Genomic DNA, 20164 nt, shown 5'->3' on the forward strand with positions numbered 1-20164 from the left:
AAGGGCATACTCCCAATGACCTAACTTCTTTCCACTAGGCCTTACCTCTTATAGGTCCCACCACCTCCCAATAGCACCCAAGCTAGGGACCACACCTTGAACATGGGCCTTTGGGGGGGCATTCCAGATACAAACTATAGCTCTCTACCTCTGGCACCCAAAGGCTCATAACCATCTCACATTATAATATGCATTCAGTGCATTTCTAAGAGACCCCAAAGTCTTAACAATTCCAAAAATGCTCAAAAGTCCAAGGCCAAAGTCTCCTCTGAGACTCAAAGCAAACACTTAAATTCAAGTGAGAGAGGGAGAGAAAGAGAATTAACATATTTACAAATCACAATGACATGCAAAAGGGAGGATTAGAGGCATGGAAAGAGGGGATTGGATCAAAGCAAGACTGACACCCAGCAGGGAGAACATCAAGTCTTAAGTCTGTATGTGCAGCATCCGAGGCACATGGTAGAATGATGTAATTTCCAAAGGACTCCGACAGCCCTACCACTGGGACATTGCCAACTGTGGCCTACATGGCTACCCTCTTGGGCTGGCTCTGCTCACGGCCTGCAGCTTCCCTCAGCAGGTATCCTATGTTCCTAGCCATCTCTAACTCCTTAAGAGCTCCACAAAAGCTTTGTGTTCACTATCTTAGCTTCATGCATTGCCCTCTGAGAGGCTGCTGGCAAGGACTCTGATCTTGCTGCATATGCCCGGCCTCCCAGATCTCTGAGATTTCAGTGGAAGCCTCCATGACCTTGTAACTCTTCCATTCTGCCTGCCTGCAAAACCAACATCACATGGATGGTGACAAGGTCTGCTGCTGCATGCTTTACAAGGGCCTGCTTAAATCATGGTTGCAGTGTCCTTTGGGTGCCACTGATGACTGAACACAGGAAAATGAATCCCAGGGAAATGATTCCCTAGGTAACACCATGTGAGCAGGACACCTTAGGCCTGGCTCACAGGCCTTTTCAAATGGAATTTTTTTTAAGATGAGTCTATACTTTTAAATTTCAGATCCAAACTAGATCCAAACATATATTTCTGCTTTTTCTTGCTTAAATGAAGCAAATCTGAGAAAGCACGAGTAAAAACAGCATAAACAAGATAGTCGATTTTTCTCTTGTATAAAACTTTTTCTCTCTTGTATGTGACTTGGCACAAGGGCTCTGCTCCAGAGTCCCTCAGGACCCGGCTCCTCCCCACTCATTACTCTGACATTCTACAGAGATAGTCCTCATGCTCAGGCCTAAGATGACGTTATCCATGTTTGAAGCAGCAAAGTGGATGATGGGTGAAGAAAAGAGAAAAGAGTATGTATCAATAATCTCTTTAAAAAGGTTCCTTTGGAAATGTTACAAAGCACTTCACCTTATATCACATTGGCCAAAGTAGCATAGCCATATTCATTGCACATTAGCAATTTACATAAACTCCTAAGTTCTAGATTGTATCTATAGCTTCTAGTTTCCTATGATGTTTATTTTTTTAATATTTTTTAGTTGTAGAGACAATAACTTTATTTTTATGTGGTGCCGAGGATCAAACCCAGTGCCTCATATGTGAGGCAAGTGCTCTGCCACAGCCACAATCCCAGCCCCTCCTATGTTTATTAAGTCACCTGTGAATAATGGCCATTTTCTTTCCTTATACAAATTATTCTCTTTATCCGCTTTATTGAGCTGAACTTATACTGCAATGTTATGGCAAGAATGAACATGTTCATTTTTTAACATGTTTCTGAATTGGGTATCATATCTGTGTTTTCTTTTTATCATTTTTTCTTTGCTTGGTAGATAACATATTTTAGGTTTAAGGAAGTTCCTCCCCATTCCAAATGTTAGGCAATCCCTCTCTTTGGGATGATTTCTTTGCAAGCATACTTTCAAGGAAAACTTTATTATTATGAAGTTGACTTAATACACAAATGTTCGTTCATTAGCTATGACATAGTAATACAAAATATAAACAATAATATACACTAGGATTAGAGAATATGGAAACTTCTTGTGTTACATTTGCAACTTTCTATAAATCTATTACTATTCTAGATTTTAAGATCTAAAAATATGTCTGAAACTAAAAAATTAAATTTTTCATGAACCCAACTTATTCTAAAATGTATATAAAAAACAAAGAATGAATAATATTTAAACCATTCAAAAAGAAGAAAAAGCCAGAACAACTTGCCCGCCCCCCGCCAAGAGCTCTATTCTAAAGCTTCATAGTAAATAATTAGACGGCACGATGTTCTGATAAGAGTGCTTTAGAAAACAGATCTGCAACTTGTGGGATCTTAATGTATGAAAGAACTACTTCATACATCAGAGGAAAAAAAAAGAGTAAGTAATGTTGAAATAACTTGTTATTGATAGAGAAAAATGAGAAATGAATCAGTCACTCGTATTTGGTTTATCAGCAGGTATAAAGTATTATGTTTGTAAAAAGTAATTTGGCTGTGTATCTCAGAAGGCAAAAAAAAAAAAAGTGTTTGCATCATTCAATGTAATCGCTCTTCTAGTGATCAAAGAGGTATCCAGAGAGGTAATGTACCAACGTGCATCATAGTGTTTCTTATAAACTCAAAAAATGTAAAAATATTTCACAGAAAAAATGCCTTTTCGTGTATTTTCCTACAGGTAGCAAGTCATTAAGATTCTTTTGTGAGGAATGTCCTGCACATACAAAAGCTAGAAAAGAACTTGATTATCAGAGAGTTTTTATTTATTTATTTATTTATTTATTTGATAGTGCTGGGTATTGAACCAAGATGATAGGCAAGCACTCTGACACCGAGTTATGTTCCCAGCCCTCTACTGCTGATTGTGTTACTACACAATGAGTTGTGTGTAACGACAATGAGTTTGCATAAACACACCTGAAGTAGCCCTCGTCTTCCACTAGCTTCTGCATTCCCACCCCATGTATCTCATCGTAACATCCCTAGAATTTTACTGCCATAGTCCATACATCCATTTGGCCTGTCACCTCTTTACAAACATACTGTTCTTGGTCAAAAAAAAAAAAATTGAAAAGAGTGTGTACAAGGCCTCATTCTCTTGTGAGGATCCCTCTTTCTTTAGTCAGTACTTGCATTCACGGGGTTCCTAGATCCAGGCAAAGGTCCCACACAGAACTAAGGGGAGCAGAGAGGATCTCTGTCTCCTCTACAAAAACTTACACAATATACCAATGCGTTTTAAAAGTCTTTAAAAAAAGAAAACTTTTTTAATGCTGTGATTCATCTAGGAATCTACTGTAAATGTATGACAATATTTACTCTCAGATTTTTGAGAAGGAATGTGTCAGAATATTAATAGTGATTACTTTTGAATTCAAAGATCGTTGGGCCACCATTTTTTTCATACTTTTCTGTACATTTGAAAACCTCACCTAATCAATAAAAATATGACCCAATTAAAAAGTGGTCCAAAGACCTTAATAAACATCTCGCCAAAGAAGAGAGATGGCAAATAAGCCTCAGAAAAGACGATCTACAATACAGTAACTAACAAGATGTTAGTTACAAGAAGATTTCAGTACACTCCTATTAGAATGGCCAAAATCAGGAATACTAACACCACCAAATGCTGGTGAGGATGTAGAATAACAGGAATTTTGTTCAGTGCTGATGGGAACACAAATGGTACAGTCACTTTGGAACACAGTGAGATGTCTTCTTATAAAATGAAATTTCCATTTACCACACAACCCAGCAATTGAGCTTCTTGATATTTTACCCAAAGAAGTTGAAAATGTGCCCCCCCCAAAAGTTATATGTGGCTGATTATTTTTTATTATTGTTTATTTTTTTGCCAGGGTTATCCTTGAACTCACAATCTTCCTTAGCTTCCTAAGTAGCTGGGATTACAGGCATGCACTACCTCATCCAGTTTATACTTGGTTGTTTATAACAGCTTTATTCGTAATTGACAAAACTTGCAAGTAACTAAGATGTCCTATAGAGGCCATCTACTAAATAAACCCTGGTACATTCAGAAAATGGAATATGATTTCGAGCTGAAAAGAAATGACATATCAAGCCATAAAAAGACAAGGAGGAAACTTATACGCCTACGACCAAGTGAAAGAAGCCAAACTGAAAAGGCTAGATGATGTATGATGGCAACAATAAAGATGTTCTGGAAAAGACCAGACTATAGAGGTAGTAAAGAGATTAGTGGTTGCCAGAGGTTGGGGAAGGAGGGATGGTGGCAGAGTAACAGAATTCTTAGGACATTGAAATCATTCTAAATGATGCTAAAGATGGTAGAAACATATCATTATACATTGTCCAAATTCACAACATGCATACCACCCAAAGTGAACCCTAATGTAAACTATGAACTCTGGGTGATGATGTGTGACAGTGTAAGTTCATTAATTTCTAACTATTATACCATTCTGGTGGGAGATGCTCAGAGTATGGGGAAGTAATGCATGTGTGGGGGCAGAGGGCATATGGAAAAGCTCTGCATTTTCCTCTCAATTTTGCTGTGACCTTAAAACTGACCCAAAATGTCTACTAAAATTTTTTTGCAAAGGAGAATGCATAATTTATACAGATGTTATTAATGTTCTTAATCCATTCAATAAATATGCATTTAGTACCTGCTGTCTAGACACTGAAGGATTTGTTGTTGAACAGGACTGACAAGATCCTCACTCCCTCAGAGCTTACATTCAAGCAAAGCAGACAGAAAATAAACAAGAGAGAGAAAGCCCCGAGGGTTTGGATTTGGAGAGCAACAGGAAGAAAGGATTCAAGATGGTCTGAGCAACTGAGGATATGATGTCACTTGTTGAAGAGAAAGAAAGTGTTTCAAGTATACTGAATGCATTGAGAGGTCATTGTCCAAGTAACACCTGCGAAATACAGAGGGGAAGGAAAAGTGTCATGGGGACATGGCTGAAGAATACTGTGAAGAGTTGTTAACACCCCATTTCTCTCCAAGTCATAAAAAGAAGAAAAGCTGCTTTATGAAAATTTTGGTTTATGAGTTACACATTATTTACCAGAGAAAATGACTAAATTTTGAAGGATTTCTAGATTCCATAGTTCTTTGCAACTTTGCTTTGAATTCCTTATTGGGCCTGACATGCTGAATTAGGTGTTGAGAGGCATGTTACAGGATCTCAACCAAGTTCTTTTCACTGTTCACAAAATTTTTTTTCCACCAGGATTCCTAGCCTTCTGTTTGCAATCATTACCTGCACCTTGATGATATAGGCCAGTCACCTTTTGTTTTGAAGGCAAGAAAATACTTCAATTTAAGAAATAAGAGGTCTTCTCCAAATGTTTTGATATCACACGTCTCCTACTTTTCTTGGTCAGTTATTAGTAGATTCATATAACGTTATTGAATGCCAACCTAGATTATTATGACTTATCAATACCAAATAGGTATAGTTTGTTTATACATTTGTGTACCTGAGAAATAATCTACACTCCTTAAATTCAAATAGAGAAAATTTTCAATAATATTTTATGTGCCAAAGTCATAAGAGGCTCTTTATAATTTGGTCCCTGCCATCTGCTCCCCTCCTGCCCCAGAATGTCTTTCCCCCATCCCCGTCTGCTCAGTTGTCAATGTCCTGTCTATGGATTCATCTTTCACAGCACATTTAAGGGATACGCTCACCTGATGGCCCTCACTGAGCCCTCTCCCCACCACCACCAGTTTAGGTGCAGCCGTATCCACAGGGTTCCCTGTGTGCTTCCTTCTCTCACGGCTAATTCAAATAACCTATCAAAAATTATTATTATTAAAAGTCCAAAGCAGTGTGCTATCCGAAATAGTCTATCTGAAAACCCCATGACGAGTTAGAGCTTTTAAATAGTTAATATTCCTTGTTTTTTAATTGCACAAATACATTTATTTGCAAACTAGATAGCATCATTGTCAGAGTTAATCATTAAAAATTAACTTGGTGAGTCTCATGTCCTCTTTAATTAGGTCAGCAAAGCGTCAAGAAGCCTCCAAATCGCTGGGCACAGTGGCACACGCCTGTATCCCAGAGGCTTGGTGAACTGAGGCAGGAGGATTTTGAGTTCAAAGCCAGGCTCAGCAAAAGCAAGGTGCTAAGCAACTCAAGTGAGATCCCGTCTCTAATAAAACACAAAATAGGGCTGAGGATGTGGCCGAGTACCTCCGAGTTCAATCCCTGGTGCCAAAAAAAATAAAAATAAAAAGAAACCTCTAAAAGCTAAGAAAGGTCCGTGGGTTCATTGATCCAGAATCTTGAACAAATTAAAATAGCACTAGAAGTAACTGGAATATGAGAATATACATTTTTCATATAAACACATTTCAAAACACTGAAGCAGTTTTACTTTCAAACCCTAAATATGTTTTGTTTCAGTTTTCACCTTTCACAATGGTGCTATGTGCAATGCTTTTATAATTACAGCCTTGTTGTGTAAAAAGCCTGCAATTGAGAAATAAGAAAACTTAGGTTTCATGCGTTTGCTATCATCTCAGAGTTTTGGAGGAGCTCTTCATATCTATTAGCTTCCATTTCCCTATAAATGTTCAAAGCTCCTTCTGATTCAAAAGATTTATGAGGGTCTGGGGTTATGGCTCAGTGGTAGGGCAATTGCCTAGAATGTGTGTGGCCTGGGTTCGAGTCTCAGCACCTTGCATAAAATAAATTTTTTTAAAAAATTAAAAAATTTTAAAATTAAAAAAAAAAGAATGAGTTTTAATTTTATAATCACAGACGCAGAAGTCCATCAAAATTTAAAATTTACTAAAGAAAGAAATTTTGCTAGGGGTAGAATTCTAACATTGCTCCTAAAATAACACAAATAATGACCCCACAAAGATGTACAAGTCCTAATCCCAGAACTGTGGGTAGAGGACTGTGGCAAAAGGAATTTCACAGATGTGATTAAGAATCTTGAGATGGTGATGGCCAAGATGCTGACAAAGATTCTGTCCTTCACCAACCCCTAGTCGGGCACCTCTGAACCCTCCAGCCACAACCTGCCCAGCCTTGAAGAAAGGCTAACACAGTTTCTAACAGCTCAACGCCCCCGTCCCCAAGATGGGGCTCCAGCCCCTCTTAAGATACCTGTCTGAGAAATTGCAAGATTACCAAAGAGTTTACTGCTTGGTTCAGCCAGTACCTGAAGATAGGGCTTCTGTTTCTCAATCTCTATGAGAGGTCAGGGCCTACCTTCCATAAGCACCAGTAAGAAACCCCAGGTGCGTTTCACACTGACCAACTGCCCTTCCCACTTTTTGCAATTTTCATTTTCCTGATCCCGATCCCCACCAGTCACCCTCCCTTCTCCCTTTAAAATGCACTTTTGTACAACTTTGGAACAGAGCTCAGTTCTCTCCCTTACATTCATCAGTTAATGAATAAAATCCATTTTCACCATTTTAACTAAAGCCAGCTGTGCTTAACCTTAACAGTGAGCCCAATATAAAACCACAAGAGTCCTCTTCAAGGGAGACAGGGAGGTCAGAAAGAGTATGTGATGATAGAAGTAGAGGCCAGAGTGAAGCCGGCAGGAGGCAAGGAATGCAGGCCATCTCCAGAAACGAGAACAGAGCAGCGAAAGGGTGTCCCCTAGAGCTTCAAGAAGGACCGCAACTCTGCTGACACTTGAGCCCCACAGACCCGTTTCAGATGTCTGACCTCCAAAATCGTAAGAGACTAAATCTGCGTTATTTTAAGCCACCCAGTTTGTGGTAATTTGTTACACCTACTTACGACACCATCTGCGCTACATGAATAGCCCGACAAAACTGTGTTGAGTCCATATGACCACCGAGAGAGGATTCAGTTGGTCACCCATGTGGTTTTGGGTGATTAGTCACCAAAAGAAAAGAAGATCATGAACATGTAGCAAGTAAATCCATGATTCAAAATCAAATACCATTTGGGGAAGCATGAAATGCCAAAGCCATTATAAAAGACCGAGTAGAGCTATTTGACAAATATGGAAAAGTGTCAAATTGTGATTTTTTTTTTCTCCCCTCAAGATGGTTAGCAAGGCTGATTCATCTTTAATTCATTTTTACTGAAACCGATTCACTGCACAATTTTTGAGGTAAATTTTTGCCTATATGATAATGCACTCACAATTAGACGAGAAGGGACAGTGTATCAAAAGTATCTCTCACAGCTCTTCCACTCACTTCTTATGAAACCTTCAAACTGTTGTTCACGTTGGTTGCTGGGCTTACCCAACAGAAGGAAAAGAACAATGGGTTGTTCTACCAGAAGAGTGCAGAGGCCAGTCAGGTGGCCATCAGCAATTACATGCTGCCACTCTGCTGGAGCCCAAATGTGGTTTCTTTTTCTTTTTAATTAGCATAAAATTATTGTACATATTTATGGTGTATAGTGTGATATTTTGATCCACATATACAGTGTGTCTGATCAAATCATGGTGATAAATATTTTCTACTCCTAATCCTGTCTTTATGTTTAGAGCCTATGATCACTGCTTTTCTAGTTCATAAATCATAGGTGATTGTGAACTGTAGTCATGGAACTGTGCACTGGAACACGAGAACAGGTATCTGATACCCAGCATTCCTGTATTGCCCACCCCTTTCTGTCACCAGACAGAGGTCCAAGAAGGTTCCTCCATTCGGGTAATGAGACCTCATTTTGTTCCTGGAAGGTTCTTGACTTTACTTAATTCTAGGATTCATCTAAACCAAGGCACAAAGATTTATTTAAGGACAGCAAAAGTCTATCCAAAGCAGAGTGTGCTACCTTAGCCTCTCAGAGAAGAGAAACGATGCACCCAGGCTTCAGCTCCCTGATTATATACGATTTTCCTGGAAAGAAACGTGCAGGTTCTCGGGCAGGCTTCATGAAAAATCAAATCCCATGACAATCATCTGATATTGGGGTTCAGGATGTTTCTTCTTGGTTAGGCAGTCTATCCATCCATCAGTTGTGGGTGGCATCTTTGTGTAAGTCTTTGAATCTGGGACATTTAAATTGAGTATGTTTTTGTTCTTGTTGATCTGGTGCAAGCATATGCTGGAGGTTTTGTTCATCTAACTAGAGGAACCAGTGTGGCTGGTCATACTTGTAGATCCTGGTCTCCATCCACTAAGGATCTCTGTCTTCCAGAGAGCCCACCTATCTCTCTCATTCCTAGACTCTAGTAATTACTATTCTGCTGTGTTCTACTTCGAGTTTAACTTTATTAGCTTTCACATCTGAAAGAGATCATGCGGTATTTGTCTTTCCATGGCTGGTTGACTTCACTTATAATAACAGTTTTACCCATTTTCTCCCAAATGTAATACAAAATTTTACTTTTTATGTTTGAATAACATCCCATTGCATCTGCATTAACTAGTCAATGGGTATCTAAGTTGATTCCTATCTATTGTGAATGCTAGTACAATAAACATGGGAGTCCAAGTAAGCAAATGTAATTTCTTTGGCAATTAATGTTCCCTCTATGGAATTTATAGGGACTAAAAACACTTGAATTTCAAAGTATTTTGTTATTTATCTTGAATTCCAAGAGGCAAAAATATAACCACTTCACCACTGTTTCTTTTCCGTTTTCTAATTTAGTGTTAGAAACTAAACATCAACTAAAAAGGCATTAATTAGATGTCCATAGTTAATGCCTTTTTAGTTAATGTTATTCAGAAAATGCATCTGTTCCAGGTTGGCCCAGTCATTAAGATTGCCCTGAACTTTCCCATTAATTTAATATTTCTATAATATTCTTTAATATATCCCTCTTTTTACATGCCAGAGATTGAACTGAGCATCTTATGCCTGCTAAGTACATTCTCTACCACTGAGCTAAATCCCCAGCCCCTAAAATGTATGGTGGATAATCTCTAATAATACTACTGGTTTCTCACAAAACAATTTGCCCAAGACACACTTGATACAAAACAGATTATACTAATTTCTATTCTGTTGCATCTAGGGAAAATAACTGGAAAAATCACATATTTTCAGATACTTCCCAATATTAGTCTAGGTTCAAGGATATTAACAATTCTAATTGGATGAATACTTGCAGCAAGGGAAATGAAAATTATATTTTTCTGGGAACTCCTATTTTGTCACCATTAACTCATAGCATGAAGTGGTTTCAGATTGGAAAGATTCCATCTCTGGTCCCATGGCTCCAATGGGTTATTTTTCTTCAAACTATAAACATCCTTTAGCTTAGTTAAATTTAAATTAATTTCTGCAGGAAAGTTAGTAAAGAAAAATATTATATTTCAACTGTAAGTTTGGAAGTGTCTTCCTTTATGGATTTTGTAATGGCAAAATTATATTTACCCTGTAAACAGCGCTTCTTTTTAACAGACATACATAATACACATGGTGTAGGAAAAGGAAACCAACTACTGTCTGAGATCCATTTGTAATGAAGTAATGTCTCTAAAATTATCATTGACATTCCACCTTCTTTGGTGAAAAGTCCTGTAAAAGCAAATGCTAAACTGAATAAACTCATTACTTCAATTTCTGAAATTTTTATAACTTCCCCTCATGAATGCCTTCATGTTTGATTAATTGAAGGATGCCATCCAAATTAATTAAAGAAGACAAAGCATAAGAAAATAGAACTGGTCAACTTAATTAGGAAGCATTGGGTATAGCAGGTCTCTGGGAGACTGTCTTTAAAGAAATGCAAACTACTCTTCTATAAAGTCAAATTACTTTGATTCTCCCTCCTGGTTGCAAGAATGAAGCATTGGGGAACAATTAATTCTTAATCATAATTTACCAATAGGTCATGTGTAAATTGCTAGTTTTATGTAAGAACTTTAAAGCAATAAGTTATAATTAATTTTTTAAAATTACATAGTATGGTTGACAATGATTAAGTGTGTATATCAAATAGCTAGCAGAGAGAATTTTGAATGTTCCCAGTACAGAGAAATGTGTTGAGGTGGCAGACATACCAATCACCTTGCTCTGATCATTATATATTGCTTAGAGGTGTTGAAACATCACACACACTGTGACACATAAATATTCATAATCATTATATGTCAATTGGAAATTTTTTAAAATATTTACACAAGTTATATGGTATAGACATGTGCTTCAAGGAATGGCAGACCAAGTTTTCCACTGAAGGCAACCAGAAAAACTGGATTTAAAAAACTGCTTGGGTGTAGCTCAGTGGTAGAGCTACACCAGGTTCGAGGCCAGCCTTGGCAATTTAGCAAGTCACTAAGCAACTTAGCTAGACCCTGTCTCAAAATTAAAAGCATGTGTGAAACCCTGGGTTCTATCCCTAGCACTGCAAAGAAACAAAAATCCTCCCCTCCTTAAGGAAATTTACTATTAATAAAATAGTAAAGAATTACTGAAGCAAAAAAAACAGAGGAAGACCTAGGACTGAAGAGGGAGCCTGGAATTTAGGGTCACTTTTCCCCTAGAAATTTCTGCCAGTCCTGGAGAATTCATTTGCCATTCCCAGAGGAGAAAGCTAAGGGGAGGAACAGTGCTTTGACCAGACTCACAGGGCTTGGGGGACAGGAAATGAGATCGGAATCTACCAAAAGTGTTTTGTGAATCTTCTTTCTTCAGTTTCAGATAGAGAACATTGTACGCCAGGAGCAGGGGAGAACTAGAACCAGATGGCCTTCACAGAAATTGAAGAGCAGCTTCAAATTATCTTAAAGAATCTAAAACTGGAATCATACACAGGAGCCAGAAAGAGGCCAATGAGAATGGAAAATCTAATTCTTCTCTAGCAGTCAAAGACTAATCGATCCTAAGATTTTGCAAATGCAAACCCAGCAGTGGCACCATCATCCTCATCAAAATAACCAGTCACCAAAGACACCACACCATGAGTGAAAACCAGCAGCAAAACAGCATGGGGGCTTCAGATAGTGGAGTTACCTTCCATGGACTCAGTAAATGCAGAAAAGGGAAAAAAGAAATTTGATCTCAGGAGCTTCAGAAAAGGGAATGGTTAACTGAAATTCTGAATTGTTGCTTCTGTACAAAGCAAATGCAGAGCTTATACCCTCTTCTCTAACCCTTCCTTAGAGTTATTCAAAATTCCAAATAGGAAGCCCCTCCTTTCCATCCCTTGCTTCTGAGCGAGGGTTCCTTCTGCAATGCCTTCTCCCTCGCTTGTAGCAAATGAAATATGTAAGTCTGACTCCAACTATAAGTGCATTTCTTTTCTGTCTTTCTTTTCTTTTGGTGCTGGGGATTGAACTCAGGGGAACTCAACCACTGAGCCACATCCCCAGCCCTATTTTGTATTTTATTTAGAGACAGGGTCTCACAGAGTTGCTTAGCACCTTGCTGATGCTGACTTTGAAATCAATATCCTCTTGTCTCAGCCTCCCAAGCCACTGGGATTACAGGAGAGTGCTACCATGCCTGAAACAAGTGCATTTCTTATCCAGGTTTGGCTAGGGTATTTGACAAAATTCAGTGAAAAGGTTAGGATCATTTCCCCCTACAAAGGGAAGCTTTGATATGAATTTTTTTCCAGCAAATTTAGACCTGGTAATTTGAGAATTACAGAATAATCCCAGCAACTCAGGAGGTTGAGGCAAGAAGACCACAGGTTTGAGGCCAGCCTTGGCAACTTAGAGAGTCCTTAGACAGCTTAGCTATACCCTGTCTCAAAATAAAATTTTTTTTTTTAAAAGAGAGTAGCTGGTGATGTAGCCCAGAGTAAAACCTCCCTTAGTTAAATTCCTAGTACCAAAAAAACAAAACAAAAAAATTACGGAGTAAGACATTATTTTAATATGATGTGGGTCATCTTAATGGTGCAAGACCTACTGATCATATATCTAAAGAGGTTAACAATAGCAACTACATAATTCAGGAATTATTAACACTGATAAATCAATCTGTTCTTAAGAGTAATTAAAATAACACAGATATCAGATTCTTAGCATACCTAACACAGATGAGGTGCCCCTTGAAGTTTTATAAAACTCCTTTTCACTTCATATTTTAAGTTGTAATTTAGCAGCTTTAAGATAAACTTGCTTTGATCACTAGTTTGTAATTTATTTCTATGGATACTGAAAAGTAACCTTATTTTACTTTTTGAAATTTTAACTTTGAAGACTTGCCCAATTGAGTTCCAGAGTTAACATTTTCATTACTCCCTGAGCCAAGGAAATCAAAATCTCTGGGGACAGAGCTCATATTGTCAATATTTTATCCTAATGTAGTGTACTTTAGGAAAATCTTTAATAAAAATTATAATTCTTTACTTTAGTGGCATTTTTGGACACAGGTAAAGAAATCAATTGAATTTTGATTTTACTAATCTGAACTTTTATTTTTAGAAACTATAGTTCATTTTTTAAAATACTTTGGTAATTTGAATGACCTATATTTATAACTATATTTGTTATAAATTCTGTTCTAATTGCTCTATTAACTCTATTTACCCAAGCATATGTTCTGCCATCTTTTCATGCTGCAAGCTTTCCTCATAAGTTAAAATATATAATTGCTATATGATCCTGTAATTCCACTCATAGGTATGCATCCAACATATTGAAAATACGTACTCAAACAAGTATAGGCACACAAATGCTCATAGCCATACTATACACAGTCACTGAAACAACCCAAACATCATTAAAGGATAAATGGATAAACAAATGATAATGTATATATACAATGGAAGATTATTCAGGAAGAAATTCGGACAGAAGCTACAAAACAGACAAACCTCAAAAACATTATGCTAAGAGAAAGAAGTTAAATACAAAAATATCATGTTTTGTATGGTTATATTCATTTGATATATCTAGAATAGATAAATCCATGGAGACAGAATCCAGATTGGTGGTTGCCAAGAGCAGGCATTGAAGAGAGACTGGTTAATGGGTAAAGGTTTTTACTTTGGACTCATGGAAATTGATATGGTTTGGAAATGAGGAGTCCCCCCAGAGTTCCTGTGTTCATACAGGAATGTTCAGAGGTGAAATGATTAGATTGTGAGATCTGTAACCTAATTAGTCCATCCCAGTTTGAATGGACTAACTGATGGTAACCACAGGCAGGTGGGGCATGGCTAGAAGAGGTGGGTTACTGGGGGTGTGCCCTGGAAAGGTTTGTTTTCATTGTCCCCCTCCCCAGTTTCCAAGCTGCCATGAACAGACAGCTTTCCTCCACCACACTCTTCCACCATGAAGTTCTGCCTCACCTTGAGCTCATAGAAATGGGGTTGATTGACCATAAACTAAGCCTCTGAAACTGTGAGCCAAAGTAAACTTTTCCTCCTCCAAGTTGTTTTTGTCAGTTATTTGGTCACAGATGTGAAAGCTGACTAACACAAATATTTTTGAAACTAGATAGAGAGGGTGGTTTCACAGAATTGTGAGTGTACTGATAGCCACATTAATTGGTTACTTTTATGTTATGTGCATTGTATCCAGTTAATACATTTTTAAAGAAAAAGTGGTATCTGACTTCCACTTCTCTTTCTGGGAAAGAAGGGGTAGACATGCTTTCTTCATCCTGCCCATGAATATAGCTAAAACCACTGGAAGTTATCTGTATGACAAAGATAAAAAGACTCTGAAAGTTGGAGGGGAAGTCAGACTGTGTAGGGATCTTGATTGCTAAAAACAAAACAAAACAAAACAAAAAAACAGCAAGTATATTCCCTGTGTCTTTGTTTTAGTTCATATAGCTTACACTGCATGGCTGAGACATCAAAATCAAGGTGACAGAGATGTTAGGATTACCTGGAAAGAATTTTACAGTAGCAAAAATGAATAACCAAAAGGAAATTTTAGAACCATAATACAATAACCTCAATTTAAAAAGCTAATAGATGGCATCAACAAGAGAATGGAAAGGATGGGGGGGGGAGGGTGGAGGGGAGGGGGAGAGGGGTGTCAGCAAATTTGAAGGTAGAATAGAAATTACCCAATCTGAACTACAGAGAAAACAGATTGACAAAAAATGAATAAGGGTTTAAGGACTTGTAGGACTGTAACAAAGAAAAAATCTAATGTTCATATCATTGTAGTTCTAGAAGGACAAAGAGGAAGACCCTGAAAAGGTATTTGGAAAAGCAAGGATTGAAAATTTCACAAACTTGGCCAAAGACAATCATAGATTCAATAATTTGAGTGACCCTCAAGAGAATAATCCCAAAGATTATTGAACAACATGAAGTTCAGGATCTGTGTCTCAGTACAAAGTGATTACACATGATACCAAAAACACAAACCGTAGAAGAAATAGTTGATCCAAGCGTGGTGGTGCTTGCCTGTAATCCCAGCAACATGGGAGGCAGAAGCAGGAGCATCATAAGTTTGAGGCCAGCCTCAGTAATTTAGCAAGGCCCCAAGCAACTCAGCAAGGACTTGTCTCAAAATGAAAAAGGGCCGAGAATGTAACACAGTAGTAAAACACCCATGGGTTCAATCCCCAGTACCAAAAGAGGGCGGAAGAGGAGGAGGAGGAGGAGGAAGGAAGGAAGGAAGACCTAATGTATTTTGACAATGGAATACTATGCAGCAATAAAATGAACTACTGATATATACAATAGCTTCCATGAATCTTTAGGGAATTAAGCTGAATTAACAAAAATTAATCTTAAAAGTCATATGTTAGGAATAGTAACAAAAACAGCATGGTATTGGCACCAAAGACATCTAGACCATGGTACAGAATAGAAGACAGAGATAAACCCATATAAATACAGTTATCTCCTACTAGATAAAGGCACCCAAAAAACATACATTGGAGAAAAGATAGCTTATTCAACAAATGGTGCTGGGAAAACTGGGAATCTATGTGTAGAAAAATGAAATTAAACCTCTCTCTCTCACCCTGCACATAAAAACAACTTAAAGTGGGTCAGACTTGGGCACTAGAACAGAGACTCTGCACCTAATAAAAAGTAGGCCCAACTCTTCACCAGGTCAGCTTTGGACCCGACTTCCTTAACAGATTCCTAAAGCACAAGAAGTAAAATCAAGAATCAATAAATGTGATGGATTCAAACTCAAAAGCTCCATCTCAGCAAAGGAAACAATCAATAACATGAAGAGAGAGCCTATGAAATGGGAGAAAATCTTTACCACATGCACCTCAGATGTAGCACTAATCTCCAGGATATATAAAGAACTCAAAAAAGTTACCACAACACAAATAACCCAATCAATAAGGGCTAAGGAACTGAATAGATACTTCACAGAAGAAACAATCAACATATGACAAAATGTTCATCATTTCTAGCAATTAGAGAAATGCAAATCAAAATCACTCTAAGATTTCATCTCTAGTCAGAATGGCAATTATCAAGAATACAAGCAATAAGAAGTGTTGGTGAGGATGTGGAGGGAAAAGGTACACTTATACATTGCTGGTGAGACTGCAAATTGGTACAACAACGATGGAAAGCAGTATGGAAATTCCTCAGAAAACTTGGAATGGAACCACCATTTGACCCAGCTATCCTCAGTTTATACCCAAAGGACTTAAAATCAGCATACTACAGTGATGCAGCCACATCCATGTTTATAGCAACACAACTCAATAGCTAAACTATGGAACCAACCTAGATGCCCTTCAACAGATGAATGGATAAAGAAAATGTGGCATATATACACAATATTACTCAACCTTAAAGAAGTATGAAATTATGGCATTTGCAGGTAAATAGATGGAGCTGGAGAATATCATGCTAAGCGAAATAAACCAAACTCCAAAAATCAAATACAAAATGTTTTTCTGATAAGCAGATGCTGATTCATAATGGGGGCGGGAAGAATGAAGAATGAAGAATGCACCATGTACAGTCACAGGAATGAGAAGTTGTGTACAATGTGTCAAAATGCATTCTTTCAAGTGTAACTAATTAGAACAAATTTTTTTTTAAAAAGTCATATGCTGCCAGACGCAGTGGCGCACACCTGTAATCACAGTGGTTTGGGAGGCTGAGGCAGGAAGATTGTAAATTCAAAGCCAGTCTCAGCAATGGCGGGGTGCCAAACAACTCAGTGAGACCCTGTCTCTAAATAAAATACAAAATAGGGCTGGGGATGTGGCCGAGTGGTCAAGTGCCCCTGAGTTCAATCCCTAGTACCAAAAAAAAAAAAAAAAAAAAAAAAAAAAAAAAAAAAAAAAAAAAAAAAAGTCATATGCTGGGAAAACCGGGGACAGGAATAGGAAAGACAGTGGAATGAATCTGACATAACATTCCTATGTACATATATGAATATGCTACAATGATCTCAACATTGTGTACATCTAGGAGACTTGGAACCTAATTAGAATAAGATACAGTCTGTGCTTGTATAAATATATCAAAATAGATTCTACTGTCATGTATAACTAAAAATAAATAAATTTTTAAAAAGTAATGTACTATGTAATTTAATTTATAAGACCTTCTTGCAATAACAAAATTATAGAGATGGAGAACAAATAGTGGTTAGATAAAGTAGGGAAATGGGGATGAGTGTGACAGGAAGGAGGTAGTTGAGATGATGGAATATTTCTGTACAAAGTGACATAGAACCAGAGGTACACAATGTCCCAGTGTTAATCATCTGGGTTTGCATGTTGTGCTGAGTTACAAGTCATATAAACATAGGGAGAAAATAGATGAAGAGTATGACCAGGGATTTCTGTACCATCTCTACAACTCCCTCTGAATCTGTAATTATTTCAAAAAAAGTGCTGACCATAACTTGACAGTCATTAAATGTGGAAGAGTTTGTCTTAATTCTACTCTCTAATGATTTAGCATAGCCCTCTGGGGCATTTAGTTGAAATTTGAGTGAATTGCCACTAGATGACACCATTGATTGCATAACCAAACCGTTGGATTATTCCCTAAGGGGTTGAGATATTTTTAGACTTCCACTGTTTTCAAAAACATGTTTTTTAAAACATATAATATATATTATATAAAATATATGCATATATGAGACAATCAAAAAATAGACATTATTATTGCTGTATGTATATACATGACTGCATGACCAATGTGATTCTGCAACCTGTACTCAGAAAAATAATTATACTCCATCCGATTCAGATGTATGATATGTCAAGATCATTGTACTGTCATGTATAACTAATTAAAACAAATTTTAAAATTTTACTGTTGATTTTAGGAATATCATTTAATTGCTTCAGGCCTCATTTAATTATATCTTAAAATGTAGATCTTTATAAAATATTTGATCTCACTAAAAAAAAGGGTTTGGGGGGGAACATTTACGTATTTCTTTGGAGGTGTTAAAGTTTCTTTGTGGTTATGATTTTAAGATTGGGTAGTTAAAAAATCACTAAAGAACTCAAGCTGTGGATGCCGAGTAACAAGGCTAGTTACAAACCAACTTTAGATCAAAAGGTATCTGCATGGATCTTCCATATTTTCTTGTATTAATCATGTTTTTCTGTATTTTATGATTTTTAAAATTAGTGCATCATAACTATACATAACTATGGACTCAATTTTATACATTCATCCGTGCACAGAACATGTGTCTGTTCACCAGTTTCATTCCCCACACTTCCTCTTGTCCTTGTCACCACTACCCCTTCCTCTCATCTACTGGTCTCAGTGAAGTAGAAGGGAGATCCCCCTTTTTATTCCTTCTCTAGCTTCTACATATGGGAGAAAACATATATGACCCTTGACTTTCTGAGTCTGGTTTATTTTACCTGACATGATGTTCTCTAGTTCTATTTACCAGCAAACGACATAATTTCACTCTTCTTCATGGTTGAAAGGACTCCATTGTGTATACAGACCACAATCTCTTTCATCTGTGGGCAGATACCCAGGTTCAGTTCGTTCCATAACTTGGCTATCCTGAAGCGTTAGAAACATTGCTATGCATGGATCACTACGGTATGCCGACCTTCATTCTTCAGGATAAATACTGAGGTCATGTCATGGTTCCATGTCTTGTCTTTTGAGGAATCTCCATACAGATGTCCATACTGGGTGTACTAATTTGCAGCCCTACCAATGATGGATAAAAAGAGTTCCTTTCCCTTTATTATTATTTGTACTTTTGAAAATTGCCATTCCAACTGGAGAGAGAGGAAATCTCAGTATAGTTTTAATTTGCATTTCACTGATTGCTAAAGACATCGAACATTTTTTCACAATTGTTGAACATTCATATTTCTTTTGAGAAATGTTTATTTCGTCTATTTGCAAAAATCCAGTGTTTTTATTGGATTCTTTGTTTTTGTTGTTGTTTAAGGGCGTTAAGTGTTTAGAGTTCTCTATATTCTAGATGTTTATGATGTTTTTGTATTTTAACACTATCAATAGAGGAATAGATAAATAAAATGTGGTATATACATAATGGAGTTTTATTCAGCCATAAAGAAAAATGAAATCATGTTCTTTGTTGGAAAATGGATGGAACTTGAGACCATTATGTTAAGTAAAATAAGTCAAACTCAGAAGGTCAAGGACTTTCTATTTTCTCTCATATGTTGAGGAAAGTGGAAAAGAGAAATGCGGGGAGTGATCAAATGAAAAGCAAAGGGAAATCAGTAGAGGAAAGGGACCAGGAGTTGGGAGGAGAGGAGGGAGTGGGTAAGTGATATTGGTCAAATTATATGGTTACATCGCACACGCACGATGATAACAAATTCCAACGTTATGTGCAACTATAATGCACCAATAAGAAAATGTGAAAGGAACAGGTTTGGGGTTGTGGCTCAGAGGCAGAGCGCTTGTTAGCATGCATGAGGCACTGGGTTCGATCTTTGGCCCCTCGTAAAAGTAAAAATAAATGTATTGTGTTCACCCACAACTAAAAAAGCAATTTTTTTTTCCCTAAAGAAATAGGGAAGGGAAAAAACCCACAAACAACAACAACAACAACAACAACAACAAAAACATGCTGGTCTAAGATACTGCCCCTCTAAGAGATGGTAAAGAACTCACTAAGGGTATCTTTTCATGTGCAAACCAAGAAATCCCATGAAAGGGAATTAGAAACACTCTGTTAATGGAAACCAGCAGGAATTATTCAAACTAGTCCAGTCCTGTAATGTTCATTCTGCCCCGCTTTGAATTTCCCAGGAAACTCCTAGAAGAGATCTGGCCTAGATTTCCCCTCACTTTTGCCTCTTCCCTTTATAAAAGAAATCTCCATTAGTAAAGGTGTCTGTATCAGGTAGAGGCCGCTCCTAGACAACTTCATTGCCTGTGGCACCT

This window comes from Ictidomys tridecemlineatus, chromosome 10 (genome assembly GCF_052094955.1).
Source record: "Ictidomys tridecemlineatus isolate mIctTri1 chromosome 10, mIctTri1.hap1, whole genome shotgun sequence".
Taxonomy (NCBI): domain Eukaryota; kingdom Metazoa; phylum Chordata; class Mammalia; order Rodentia; family Sciuridae; genus Ictidomys; species Ictidomys tridecemlineatus.